Genomic DNA, 15,661 nt, shown 5'->3' on the forward strand with positions numbered 1-15,661 from the left:
CGCCACAGCGGAACTCCGGTCCGCTAATGATTGGCAGTCGATTTTGACGTGCTGGCTTGCCAGGCCTAATGCACAACCTTCAACGAAGGAACGCCCATTCACGCATGTCGCCACACAGAAGATGCTCTAACTGAGAATCGAATGGGCAACATCTAACTGTGAGGTGACAACGCTACCGCAGCACCACCAAATGCTAGCTGAGTATGTAGTTTTAAATGCAGGACTTGGCTTCATGATTTGTTTTCAACTAAGGGTGTGGTTTTGGATATATAAGCCTAGCTGCTCTAAATGCAATAGTTCTGATGATGTCATTCACTTGAAAATGAAAGCGCTAAACCTGTTTAATTTTTTTAAAACAGTAGTTTGTTTTTAAACTTTTTAAGCTGTAAGACAATAAACGCTTTGTGGATATGAGTTCTGGTCCCTTGGAGCACCTGGTTTATTTTATTTCTGGAATTCTTACTGGGTTTGCTACCTTCTTGCCCTTCACTATAAGTATAATTATTGTCCAACTCTTAAAATAAGGCAACTGTATTATATTTGTTTGGCAGCTGTGCCTCAATCATTCTTCAAAAGGTAGAATCCCACAGTTAATAACATCCCAGATTCAGTGGCTATCCTTACACGTTCATAAACTACCAGCCACAAACATTTGAAACTAAACAACAAAATTAAGCAAGGCACTTTATAATATTAAATATGCAGAAAAGAAATCATTGCACAGGGGAAACATAAAACAAAGGAATTTAATAGACAAATGATATTTAGAAAAACATTCTATAGCTGTTTGGTCCCAGTACTAATCACTAACTAATGTGTAATTGTATTCCATCTACATCTGATATTTAAGAGCGTTTATCAGTTGCAGATAGGCAATACTTTTCAGATGCTATTAGGTTTCAGCCAAAAAATGTATACACTTCAGAAGGCAGAGACTAATTTCTGCTCAACAGTTGTATTGTAAACTTAAAATGTAAGTCTAACACCCATTTCTTGTTGGTTCAGACATTAAAGGTAAATTTCTGATTTTACACAACTGCTTTACTCTGGATGACATTGCTGTCCACTTATACCAATAGCCTTTGGAAAGAAATGGCAAGCTTGTAAAAAGTAGTACTCTACCATATTTGTCTTTGAAATCATTTTCACTCTCACAGGCAAGTTACAGTTCTAAAGAAACATAAGAGCATGATCTGGATAATTTTATACATTTTGTTTACATTTTTGTTGCATATTTGTATTGCAAACACAATTACATTTTGTAAAGCATTTCACTTTTCTGCTTTGGTTCAGAACAGCTTTCCTTTATTGCATAATTTACTGCACTACTAAAAAGACATCTGCATATTTACAATGCTTGCTACATGCAGTACGTTCCCTATATACATGAAGAAAACATATTACAGAAATTGCAGATGTTCTCTGTTTTGCAACAGTTATAGAGCAGAATCTTTGTGCAATTGAAAAAAATTCTAGCAATTGCTTATACTTCAAAATATGAAATATTCCTATCACTGTAAAATTCATATATGTGTTACAACACAATAGCAAAATTTGCCACCAAGGCCAAATTCTCATCCCAGCACTGTAAGTCTTTGAAACAATTAGGGTGGCTGGAACTCCCCCACCATCACTCATTCACCCAACTAACTACTGTGCACAAAATAATCAACAGACCCACAGTCTGTCCTGCTCTCTCAACTCTACTTGCCAAATAACATCCCAGTTTGTATCTAAGATCTGAAAATCATCTACTTCTAAAAGTAGATAAGCCCACCTTACCTGCTGGTCAACTCCTCTATTCCTTCACCATCGCCAAACTATGGAACTCACTTCCACCTTCTATAGGAAACACAGGCAGCACCACCACCTTCAAACAAATACTGAAAAATCATCTCAACTCTTCCTGGCTATGTTCCTGCTCTATAACCTAACCTCTTCACTCTCCTTATATGATTACTAAACTCCTATGTCTTTTGCTACTAGTGGCTGATGATACTTTCTCCATATTTATTTTTATCTTCACTTGTTGATACTGGTGAAGTATCACCCTGTAAAAGTAGCAGACTCCAAATCTGACTTCAGACCAGTGACAAGTGGAGTACCAAAGGTTTCAGTCCTGGGTCATCTCCTGTTTGGTATCTACTTCTCTGAAGTACAGGCTAACACAGAAGGTCTTTGGCTACTGAAGTTCGCAGATGACTGCAAACTAGGAGCCATAATCAAAACTCCTAGCAATGTGGACATCCTACAAAAGGGCCTCACTGAGACAGATGCCTGATGTCAAAGCCATGGCCTCAAGCTCAATGCCAAAAATTGCACTGTCATCCCCTTTGGTAAAAACTCTGTACCCATGAATTACAACATAGGTGGTAGTATACTTAACACCAAAAGTGTGATAAGAGACCTTGGGACACAGGTGGACAGTAGTCTCTCCTTTGATAATCACATTGCCACAGAAGTCAGGAAATCCTTCTACATGGCACACCTCATCACAAAAGGTTTCTCATCCAGAAAAAAAGAGGTCATTGTTCCCCTCTACTCATCACTCATTAGACCCATCTACAACAACTGAAAAGGCCACAGAAATACCTCACAAAGAGGATTACCGGCCTCAAACAGATGCCCTACACAGACCGTCTCAAAAAACTCCAGCTTTACTCCGACGCATATTGCCTACTCAGAGGTGATCTCTGCCTAACATACAAAGCTATGTCAAACCCAGAGCTGTTGGACATGCTCCACTTAAAGAAATCCCAATCCCTCCGAGCTACACGATCTAGGGACCTAAACCTTGTTACCACAATAAACAGGACATGCTGGAGGGATAGATTCCTGTCCCAGATACTTCCCATACTCTGGAATAAACTACCTATCTATATCAAACAAAGCTCCTCATTAGCACTCTTCAAGAAAAATCTTGATGATTGGATGGGAAATAGGAAATTCACCCCAGGGATAACTTCTGTGGCTCTGCTCGACAGTGTCACAGGAAAATAATTTTCTTGGGTGGCAAAAGCCAGGGTACCTTTTTGGCTGGGCTTGTGTAGGCCCCAGGGCCGATAACCTAGTACCTACCTATGAACTTATGGTACAATAATACTGATTAATATATCTGTTTATACCACTCTGAGTGAATTCATTGAATTCTGCTTTAATGTATATTTTCTGTATATATTACTGTAATCAAACGAACTAGATTCCTGCTTTTATGTATATATCCTGTATATGTTACTATATTTACTATCTGTAACACTGTTTCTACTTCCGTACTAATTAATATTTATATTTTTTCTGTATCTCATTGGAGCTTTTCTCCCCAGGCCTCCACTGAAAATGGGCTCTTTTAGGCCCAGTGGACTTTCCCAGTAAACAAATGCAATAAAATAAAATAAATATACTGTTCAGACAATCTGGGCTAACACAAAATACACAATTAACTGCATATACTGCATCTGAGATCTCACAAAAACATAATACATGTCAGCAATAATGTTTTTTAAAATGATTTTTCACATTTTTGCCATGGGAGTCCCCCCCACCCAGAGGCTAAATGTATTTTGCATTACTTGGAGTGCATAAATATACAAATCACTGGACCATTTGTTCACTTTTCTTGACTACTCCAGTGAAAGATTTTGTAAATGCAGACATTTTCAATTTTCTGCCCTTCTATGCAGCTTCTTTAATAATGCAAGAAAGACCCAATGAAGCTGGAGTCTGCACTGTGTAATACCTTAAACCCCCTGTAGCAGTGGGCCATTTGGGATATATGCACACAACCCCTTAAGGACTTACCAGTGCTTCAGCTACCCGGTTTCTGAATGCCTGGGATTTTTTTTGAACTTTGTAAGTCTTTCTGAGTACATTCAGGCCAATAAGGCCAAACCCTACTAGCTGTAGACATGCATGTAGATATTCATGTTTCAGCCTTTGTATGGCCTTGTCAGTATAGCATAAGTGCAAACAATGCATACATAGTCCATTGAGTCTTATGTCCATTTATGCGTCTATAGTACCCTCCCCTCAAGCCACACCTCTTTCCTCAAGGAGGACCGTGCCAGTCAATCCCAGAGCAAATTTGAGGATACCCATCCAGTGAGCTAGGTTATCTTTAAAGGAAGATAGAGAGTTGCATTTAGTAAATTTGTGTATATCTATCAGGTTCTATAGGTTATGTATTAAAAGAAGATAGTGAGTTGCATTTAGTAAATTTGCGTATACCTATCAGGTTCTATAGATTATGTATTAAAGGAAGATAGTGAGTTGCATTTAGTAAATGTGTGTATACCTATCAGGTTCTATAGGTCATGTATTAAAAGAAGATAGTGAGTTGCATTTAGTAAATTTGTGTATACCTATCAGGTTCTATAGGTTATGTATTAAAGGAAGATAGTGAGGTGCATTTAGTAAATTTGTGTATACCTATCAAGTTCTATAGGTTATGTATTAAATGAAGATGGTGAGTTGCATTTAGTAAATTTGTGTATACCTATCAGGTTCTATGTGTTATGTATTAAAGGAAGATAGTGAGTTGCATTTAATTAATTTCTGTATACCTATTAGGTTCTATAGGATATGTATTAAAGGAAGATAGTGAGTTGCATTTAGTAAATGTGTGTATACCTATCAGGTTCTATAGGTTATGTATTAAAGGAAGATAGTTAGTTGCATTTAGTAAATTTGTGTATACCTATCAGGTTATATAGGTTACGTATTAAAGGAAGATAGTGAGTTGCATTTAGTAAATGTGTGTATAACTATCAGGTTCTATAGGTTATGTATTAAAGGAAGATAGTGAGTTGCATTTAGTAAATGTGTGTATACCTATCAGTTTCTATAGGTTATGTATTAAAGGAAGATAGTGAGTTGCACTTAGTAAATGTGTGTATACCTATCAGTTTCTATAGGTTATGTATTAAAGGAAGATAGTGAGTTGCATTTAGTAAATTTGTGTATACCTATCAGGTTCTATAGGTTATGTATTAAAGGAAGATAGTGAGTTGCATTTAGTAAATTTGTGTATACCTATCAGGTTCTATAGGTTATGTATTAAAGGAAGATGGTGAGTTGCATTTAGTAAATTTGTGTATACCTGTCAGGTTCTATAGGTTATGTATTAAAGGAAGATGGTGAGTTGCATTTAGTAAATTTGTGTATACCTATCAGGTTCTATAGGTTATGTATTAAAGGAAAATGGTGAGTTGCATTTAGTAAATGTGTGTATACCTATTAGGTTCTATAGGTTATGTATTAAAGGAAGACAGTGAGCTGCATTTAGTAAATGTGTGTATACCTATCAGGTTCTATAGGTTATGTATTAAAGGAAGATAGTGAGTTGCATTTAGTAAATGTGTGTATACCTATCAGTTTCTATAGGTTATGTATTAAAGGAAGATGGTGAGTTGCACTGCTTAACATGCAGGTGAAATTTACTCCAAAGATTTCAGATTATAAACATGCCTCTCCACCATATATCTTTCTGTTGGTAATGATTTAGTTCCCTGGTTTTTGTATTGGTAGAAATATTGAACTTGAAGATAGACAAAATGTCCTGGACAACTGGAAGTCTAACAGTATGGTGAGTGAGAGGAGATCTCCACTCAAATGCCTTATGAGATACTGAATAAAGAAATCTAAAGCTTCTAGCCTCTTTTGACAGCTCAGGAATTTTAGGCTTGTGATTTTTTTTTCATTTGAAACCTTTGGGGTCTTTGTAATTGTTTGATACGTTTAGTGAGATGCATTTCAAATAGGGCATCAAACCCAATATCTGGTCTGACCAATGCTGCATATAAGGGCATGATTACCTCTTTAGACCTTGATGATATTCTTGTGGCAATTAGCTGGGGTATATAAAACAATGTCTTGAGAAATTAGTGTCACATGAAGGTCAAAACAGAGGGGGTTATTAAGGCAGATAGCACTTCTGTCAGTTTACCTGCATCTGCAGTCAAGGCCTTTGGAAATAAGATATATATATATATATATATATATATATATATATATATTGTCAAGTATATTAGCCTTTCAATGTGGAATTAAGATAATTGCAGATGACTAGAATTTAGCATGTCGAAGGGAAGATGCCTTGGGGGACACTGTTGAGCTCAGTTATCAGCTTATTTGGTAGGTAATATGAAAAATACAAGAAAACTTTAGTATAGTAGATGCTATGGTAGAAGTTCAAGGGGGACAACTTTTACCTTTATATCAGGAAGATACAGCACTATGGCTAAATTAGTCAGATGTTATATTTACAAGGAATCATTTGCACATTATTAAGCATAAAATGACACATTGTATTTTTCTGTGTAACCATGCCTCCATACAGATACAGGTTGTGGATGGCTGCATGGTAGAAATTAAAAGCCACTGGCAATTTCCCAGTGAATCTATTGAAAAAGAAGCACTTCAAAATCTGGATGGGTGAAACATTCATAGAGAACTTTGCTAAGGCATGAGATAGGAACAAAGAACAAATGAGGAAATTATTTAAAACCAGATCAGCTGAGATTCGGTTGGGCAGCAAACATAAGTATTTGCAGGTTCTTAAAGTCAACAGTGACCTACAGGAGCAGTACATTAAGGACAGAGACAGAGAATGGGAAGAGAAGCACAAGGAAGCCATTAAGGACAGAGACAGAGAATGGGAAGAGAAGCACAAGGAAGCCATTAAGGACAGAGACAGAGAATGGGAAGAGAAGCACAAGGAAGCCATTAAGGACAGAAAATGGGAAGAGAAGCACAAGGAAGCCATTAAGGACAGAGACAGAGAATGGGAAGAGAAGTACAAAGAAGCCATTAAGGACAGAGACAGAGAATGGGAAGAGAAGCACAAGGAAGCCATTAAGGACAGAAAATGGGAAGAGAAGCACAAGGAAGCCATTAAAGACAGAGACAGAGAATGGGAAGAGAAGCACAAGGGAGCTAGGCAACACCTGATAGAATGTTTAGATGACTTAAACATATAACAGGCAGTGATCATCAAGCAAAGTTATTTTCTGTCTTCTCCAAGAATCATAAAATGTTTAGTATAGCGATTAAGATTACAAAAAGTGAACATATGACAGTAAAACTGAAGAACAAAGATACAGAGAAAATGAGTACAGTCTCCTTAGAGATGAGGTGTATTATGGGGCAGAGGATGCCTTGTATGCCAGACACTAGTTACCTCTTAACAGTCTGTAGAATACTAAGCACAGTAACAGGGTTTTGAGTTGGTCCACGTAGGGCATTTTGTGTAGGCCTTGTATCTTTTTAGTAAGGTGTCTCTCTGAGAATTCCAGTTGTTGCATGTATCTGGACAGATACATGCCAAAAGGGGCATTATACTCAATGACTGGCCTAATGAGGGCTGAGTAAAGGGGGGCAATGACATCCCTAGATCAAGACACAGTCTTTTTGTTTATGTGCTTTGTAACACAGAAGGGCTTTCTTATGTCAATGGACATATGTTGATTATAAGTTAGATCACTAGCCACATAAGCTTCCAAATCCTGCACAAATGATTCAACTCTTACCAGTGTATTGTTAATGTGTTAGTTCACTGGGGTAGATGACTTCCCTAAGGATAAAATAATAAATTTTTGGCATTTAGTTTCAGTCCATGATTTTGGCACCAGTTTTTTATTTGGGACAAACCTTCATGCACAATGGCTAAGTCATTTGGGGATTTAATGACTGCTCCTGACTTGCAGTCCTCTGCAGACTTAGTCAGCCACAGCCCTTTGGTATTAGATTTTACTTCAGAGAAGTAGATGCAAAACAGGAGAGTTCCCAGCACAGAACCCTGGGGGACTCCACTTATGACTAGTCTGTTTGTGAAGGTAATTCCCCCATTTTGGTTTCCTACATCCTATCTAAGAGCCAGTTGACAATCCAGTGGGTGACGTAGGGGTTTATTCCCAGTTTATTTAGCTTTTTTATTATGCCTGGGTGGGGCCTGTGTCAAAAGCTTTAGCAAGATCAAGGCATACAGTGTGTACCGTTTTATCTTCATTTATTGCTTTGGTGATCTTTTCAAAAGAAGTCCACCAGGTTAAGTAAGCATAACCAGCCCTTGATGAATCCAAACTGAGACCGATTCAGGGTTTGGAGGTTCCCTATCATACCTCCTGACTGTACCAAATTTATTGGTAAACTCCAACTTCTAGGCATAAATTGCCCTTCTTTCATGATTACTGATTTCCCTTTACATGCATGATTACTGTGATATGAGAACTTTTTTTTTTTTTTTTTTTTTGTGCAGCACTGAACATAATCTTTCCTGTGTGGCTCATTGCATTGCAATGCAATTGGAACAAAACCTAATTTGCAGATTAGGGCAAGGAGAGGTTGGGTGTGGGATCAAGCCTGTAAGCAAACCAGTTTGCACGTAGTGATACCTGACCCAACCAAATAACAAGGAAGGAAATTGGCACAAAGCCAGTAGGATTAATACCTAAAACATCATTTGGTGGCTAGCTGATAGTGAAAATGTTTGTTATTTCTGTTTAATTGGCTCAGAACTTTGGAAGTAAGCGATGTTGCTCCTAGTCTTTGCACATTAACTGCTAATTGTTATTTAAGTTCCACTGTGCCTGGTGGAAGAGTAATAGTGTTCTCTCCAGGAGTGTCAGAACACCTAAACGTCTGATTATTTGCTGTTGCTTATTAGTGAGCTGCTAAAATGCATGCACCGATAACTCACAAAATAAAATGCAAAGGACTCTTTTTGAATATTCTGGGTGCTACTACTGAAGTTATGTACTAACTTTCCCCCTCACCTACAGCATGCACATTTTCTGAATAGACTGCAGACTTCATCAGTGGTAGAAGTTCAATTTAGTTTGAAAAGTAAAACCACATTTGCAGCTTTCTAGGAACACTTATTAAATGGTTAAGCATCCTTAGTTTTTTTTTTACTATTACTACCGTGACCAAATCATCAAAAATATGGGCCAGGTTCCAAAAGAGCTGCTCTTGGTGTAAGTGAATTACTGTGGTGTAAAGTCTATCTATAAAAATGCTTGGACCATGGGCCAGATTCTAAAAGACTTGCTCTGAGACTGCTCTCAGTGTAAGTGGTCACTTACATTGAGAGCAACTCTTTTGGAATCAGGCCGTATGTGTTTATACTGTTCAGGAGTAGACAGAAAGAAGGAATTAAATGCTGCTGGTTGCAAACTGATGTAATCTACACCTTTGTTTGATAATTTTGATGTACAGATTATTTGGAATTTCATAAATCTAAAAAATGATGGAGGATTGCTAGAGATGAAATTAAAAAAAAACATAATCTTCCAAACTTGTTATTTATTACAAATGATGGTGACTTTCTTATTTTGCTAGCCAACCCTCTCATCAGTGCTGCCCTTAGCAATTGCGGGGCACAATTAAGACCGTTTTGATGGGGCCCCTCATGTGACTCCCTATCTATCATCATATTTATTTTATTTTTATTTTACATTTGTTAACGTACAATAAGAATATACATTTAGTAATAAGAACAACAAATACCTAAGGCACACATAAAAAATATACTAGGTCAGTAGAAGCATCAAAATTAAAATGCTAAAGATTAGCAATTAGTTTCAACAGGAGATTAGAGAATTAGTAGTAGTAATACAAGAGGAGAGAAGAGGAGAAATAATAGTCTAGTAAGGAGAAGAAGTAAGAAGATGGAAAGTCCTACAGGAACAAAGCCAGTGATTTTGGAAGTACAGTTTGATTTTTTGTTTGAAGAGTGGTAAGGAGGAGATTAGAGTGATATCTGTGGGTAGCAGATTCCATGTCCTACCTACAGTATTATCATATCCTCCCTCCACTGACTAACTTCTTGAATTTAAGACTATTTCATGTTAGATATCTGTAATGTATGTCAGTAGTCAACTGTCACATTTTCACAGAATGTCTATATTTTTCCCTCATAGTTTTGGTGTGTTTCTCATAAAATGAGTATTTTTCAGGCAAACCACTGAGGATTGAAGTTTCTAAATAATGACATACATTTAAATTTCAGCTTTCACATCCCTCAAAAAATACATGCTAACAAATACTGTTATTCTAGCAACTTTCTAGTTTGTAAGAACAATATTTAACACCTGTCCCTATTTTGGGGCCTTTGTTTTAAGCTTTGTCTAGATTTCTTGCTCTAAGAGTTTGTCTCTCTTCTTTCACTTCTTACTCCTCATTTGGCTTATGTCTTACTCTCCTTTATATACTGTGCCTCACAATTGTACATACTATAAATGCTTTTTTTTTTGTACATCATTTTCTCCATATAAATATTATATTATGTTATCTAGCATTGTTGCCTCACATCAAGAGGTTCTCCAGTTCGATTCTCAGCTGCAGGGCCTTCTGTGCGGAGTCTGCATGTCCTCCCTGTGGTCGAGTGAATTTAAAGACATACACGTAGTTGTGAGCATGTTTAGGTGTGCCTTCTTTGAAGGTTGGGCACTAGGCTGGCAACTCGACACTGTAAAAATTCACTGCCAATCATTAGCGGACCGGAGTTCCGCTGTAGCGACCCCTAACCAGGAAAAGCCGAAAGACAGTTTGTCAACTATATGATCTTATAACATTGTACAGGAACTCTTCTTACCTATGTAACTGACTGAAATTCTGCACCAAGCATGCTTATGATTGTGTTTATTTATACTGCATATTACGCTGACTTGTACCACTCTGCATGTTTGCACTTATAATACCACTGTTGCAATTAAAGTTTATTGTTTCTTTGGTTGTTTTCCAGTTTGCTGACCCTGAAATAGCTGAGGTGGATCAGTGTTCTACAGTGGTTAACACACTTTAAGTAAATAAATAAAATGAATACAATTATATTTTTATAATTTAAATGCTCTACACACACTACCATTTTTGGGAGGTACTGCAAACAACACAAAGCAGACCCTGCTGCTATGAAGTAGGCTCATTTTAAAACATAAAACCTGATGAAATGCTCTGTCTCCTCACAGTTCCCAGCTCTCACCTTCCATGCTGGGAAATAGTGGACAAATGAATCAGTGGGATTGCACTTATTACTTGTGAGAAGACTGAGGGTCCAAAAAGAACATGAAACATATCTAACCTCCATAAAACATTCTGATCCCATATTACCCCTTCCTTCCTTTCACGCCATTACAGCTCTTTGAGAAACTACTTATGAGAACTGACATAAAGGGCATCTCTGTTAACTAGGCTTGATTTAATATTCATAGAATTTAATTTTAATTGGATATTCATAATTTTTCTAAGAAATGACAAACATTTTATTTGTTACATCAAATGTTCTTAACGTTTTTGACAGTTTGTTTTAGATAAGCCCTATCTGATATCAAATGTGTGATACATTTTAGAAGTACATGTTTAGTAAAACAAGATATGATGTCATGTTCATGGACCAATCTAAACTACACGATAGAAACCAAAACTCCACATGAGTGAGTTTGGAAGCATAAGCAGTAAACTCCATTTGAATAAGTTCAGAAAACATGTGTGACGACCCACCACTGGACCAGTAATCAGGGAGCCTCAATCTTCACCACTGGCAACAGTTGGGGAATTACACTGGGAGGACAACAAGTACACACACAGTATTCCCAGATGCAGCTCTCTGCATCAAGTACAATTTCTCTTAAGAGCACACAGAAACCACAGTCAGTCCAGGGGTGGTTTCTTCCCCTTTCTCCAGATCCCCAATAAGACTCCTCACTGCCACAGCTATAGGTCTGAGATCTCAGCTGAGTGGACAAGCCAAGGCCTCCAGCACCCTCTCTGTCCAACCAGTGCTTTGTGTCCCTGCCCAAGTAGCTGACATACACACTCTTTCAGATTTGATTTATATACAAACACACACCTGGGAAAGGCTGGCACAGTTTCTAGCTATGCTCCCTTTAGCACAGACTATAAGATAGTTACCACTGTCACCAGAACCCCTGAACAGCTACTTTAAGACCCATAACAAACGGTGTCCATTCTTACTGTGTAATATTAGTATTAATACAAATCATAGTTTAACCAAGAGCAAGGCTGTTAGGAGTGAACCACATAGTGTCACCAAATAAATCTGCAAGTACTCTCAAAATTTAAATATCTCTACCAAGATCAGCCACAGTGACAGGTTTAAATATATTTCATAATAAATAATAAAATAATAAGAAAATACTAAGTATATATTTACAGTGACATCAGTGTTTAAACTCACAGGAAATATTTATTTGCCAGATTTGCTATTGGCACAGCCTAGACACCACTGTCACAACCTAAATTGCCTAGGATGGCTTGAACTACCAAGCCTCATGCAGTTCAATCAGCTAATAGTGGCACATAAAGTCCTTTACCAACCAGAAAATACACCTGCACTAAAATATATTGTCAGCCCCAACACCAGCACCTGGCCACTGCGATCATCCACTAGGCTCCTAGTTCAAACATACAGATTTAACTACTCAGCTGGGGACTCTCTGTTTGCCAACTCTGTTGGAAAATATGGAACAGACTCCCAGCTGACTTGACCCTAGAACCCTCACTAACTTTATTCAAAAACAAACTCAAGAAATACTTCAAAACTGATTGGTTATGTCCTTGCACTAACCCCGACTAGTGACCTCTCTATTTCTTAGGTGCCTTACCTTCAACTACATCTAACTATATTCTACCACTCCATTCAGGAAGAGTCAATTCTATAACTGCTGCTCAGTGTGTCTTAAACCTGAATGTAATGTTATGTTTGTTTACCTTTGAAAATAATGTTATGTTTTGTAAAGTGTTTTATAATAAATTAGTACTATATGTGCTAAATGCTGGTATTGCTTATGACTGTAATCTGCTTGAAACTAGCAGTTACTAAATGTTTAATATGAATTATTATCTTGTAGCTTTTCTCCCTGGGCCTCCGCTGAAAATGGACACGTATCCAGTCGGACTATCCTGTCAACAAATATAAAATAAATGAATAAATAAATAAATAAAATATCTAAACTAAGCTTCACTATATTCCTAACTGAATCTAAGAGAATTATACTATTCCCTAGTAACTTACTTAATAAAGCAAGGCAGATGATGTGGTGAATGGTTCTTCTTCTTGTCAGGTCAAAGACAGAATACAGAATGCTCTGTCTCACTCTCTGAGATTTCTCAAAATAATATCTAAAATATTACTGCTGGGATAGCTTGCAGAATGACATCATTTCTGGTCATCTGACTTCTAGTTCCCAGGAAAAAAACCCATTGTTGGCAGCTGGCAGTATTTAGCATCTACCTGTAAAGATACACACACAAGGACTTTTTCTCAGATCTGTTGAGCTTCTGGACATTGTAAAACAACTAAACACTTCCACTCTTCCAGAGTGGCAATTAATTCACCCCAAAGACAATACAGAAAGCTTCCTAGTATAGACTTTGTGTTTCTGGCTGACTTGAAACCTGTGAGATAGCATCTTTATGGCCTAACCTATAAAGTGATTTAATTTCAGATATTTTTCTAAAGTTTGCTGGACTGAGGTTAACCCTCCAGTTTCCTCTATTAAAACATATACATTTAAACAGTTGCAATATTGCATGTATATGTCTGTTCTCTGCAGTAGGCACACTGTGGTTACAGTCCAAACTCAAACACTTTACAAAATACCTTTTCAACACAAACATCTCTACAAAGCAGTTTGGTATACACATGACATACAGTTTTAATACATTTGTAACACAAGCATCTTATATAAATTAGTTTGATATTCATAAATGACATATAATTATTTACAAAATTCCAGCTAGATGTGCTGGCAGTATGTCCTTTTGTCACACAGCATACAAAATATTACTTGATAACTATAAGAATCAATCAGAGGAGGTTATAAAGGATTGGGAGGAAAGATTGGATAAGCAATTCACAAAGAAACAATGGGGAAATATGTGTATGACTCCCAAATATGCAACAAAGTCTAGAGAACTTAGGATCTTTGTTTGGAATTCTTCACATAGGTACTTTTATACCCCAAGTAGGCTGCTAAGAATTTTTTTCTGAGGTAGATAGTGAATGTTGGCGGTGTTAAGGGGAAGAAAGAGATAATTGGGAACATATTTTTGGGAGTGCAATGAGTTGGCAGACTTTAAAAATTCCCTGCAGATTACTCTATCAGAAATACTGGGAAAGCAAATTACTATAACTAAAGAAATTATTTTTGAGCTATGATACAGAATTTGAATTGTCCAGACATAGTAAGGCCTTGCTGAGTCTAAGGTGGCTGTCAAAAAAGCAGTTACTAGAAAACTGAAATCAAAGTTTAAATCAACTGTACTAGAAGTAGTGAATATATTAACAGAGATACAACAACTGGAAATGGAATCTTTAGAAAAGGATAGAAGCAAATTACATAGAAAAATGGGAATTGCGGGAACAATACATACAGAATAATGTTTTGCAGGGTGAATGAGTTTTAAAAGAAGTCAAGATTTCAGTGAACTATATAATGTTTGGCTGACTACAACTGGATAAATTATAAGTGCCGTATAATATTTGCAACTAAAAATATGTCAATATGTTTTGCTTTCATTTATATAAATGTATGATTCCCTATGTCATAAGTTATAATTTAATAAAGATGTCTCTTCTTTAACAAAAAAAAACTGTTGCCTTTATCCATGTGCCCCAGGTCATAGCTGAAAAAGATCCATAATATATTAGTTTACTTTCTCAATTTAAATTAAATCTTTGCTTGCAATGTGTGGTACATACAAACAAATCAAAACTGCCTACAACACTTGTATTAAATGCTCACATATGTTTATAGTTTCCTTAAAACATGAAGCATTATGTTCTTCAATTCCTAGAATGTATGGTTCCCTTCCTTTGCATAAAAATTAATTTGCTCAGATTTCTGCCTCATTTGGCAGTGCCAGTTTAGTTATTAGTTACAGTGTATAAGCACTGTCTGCGGTTCAGCTTTGATCCTCAACTGTAACTGCCTTACTCTGAAAGGACTGCACCTTGAAACTATGAACTGTCAAGGCCTATTTAGTTAGTCAGTTGTCAGATTCTCCTAATACATCTTTTATGTATAGCTCTGATTTTACTTTTCACTTAGCTGTACAATTTGAAACCTGAATGTTATTTATGTTATTAAATTTTTTTATTTTTATTTATTTTTATTGTATGTAATTGTATTATATGTAATTGTAATATGTTCTACATCGGACAAACTAAAAGTGATATAGATATTATTGGTGGAATGTAGTCATTATTACATCGGGAATATAAATGCTTTTGAAATAAGTAATGGGCTCAGGAATATGGTAAGGGACTTTCAAGGCTCACTAACAATTGTAACACAGGAACAGATAGACACACAGTTGCTTCACCACAAAACGAAAACCACAACAGCCACTGGAACAAGTTTAATTCTCTAGCGCCTCGGCCACAATCAGCCTTCAAGGAGTAACTTATCAAATTTAAAAAACAATATATATAACCCCAGCTCCAATTCAATTAACAATTAAACAATTAAACAATTAAACAATCATAAAATTAATAAAGAAAATGTTTAAAGTAACACACATCACGTCATATAATACTTTTCCAGCAACATTCTGTATTCAAACCCTTAGGCACTAATGTACCATATTTTAAAATAAAAACAGTTTCCTTCCTTAAACGCATAAGCTTATATTTTTCTTTCTCATA

The sequence above is a fragment of the Protopterus annectens genome, chromosome 16.part0 (assembly GCF_019279795.1).
Source record: "Protopterus annectens isolate FY-2018-M chromosome 16.part0, PAN1.0, whole genome shotgun sequence".
Classification (NCBI taxonomy): domain Eukaryota; kingdom Metazoa; phylum Chordata; order Ceratodontiformes; family Protopteridae; genus Protopterus; species Protopterus annectens.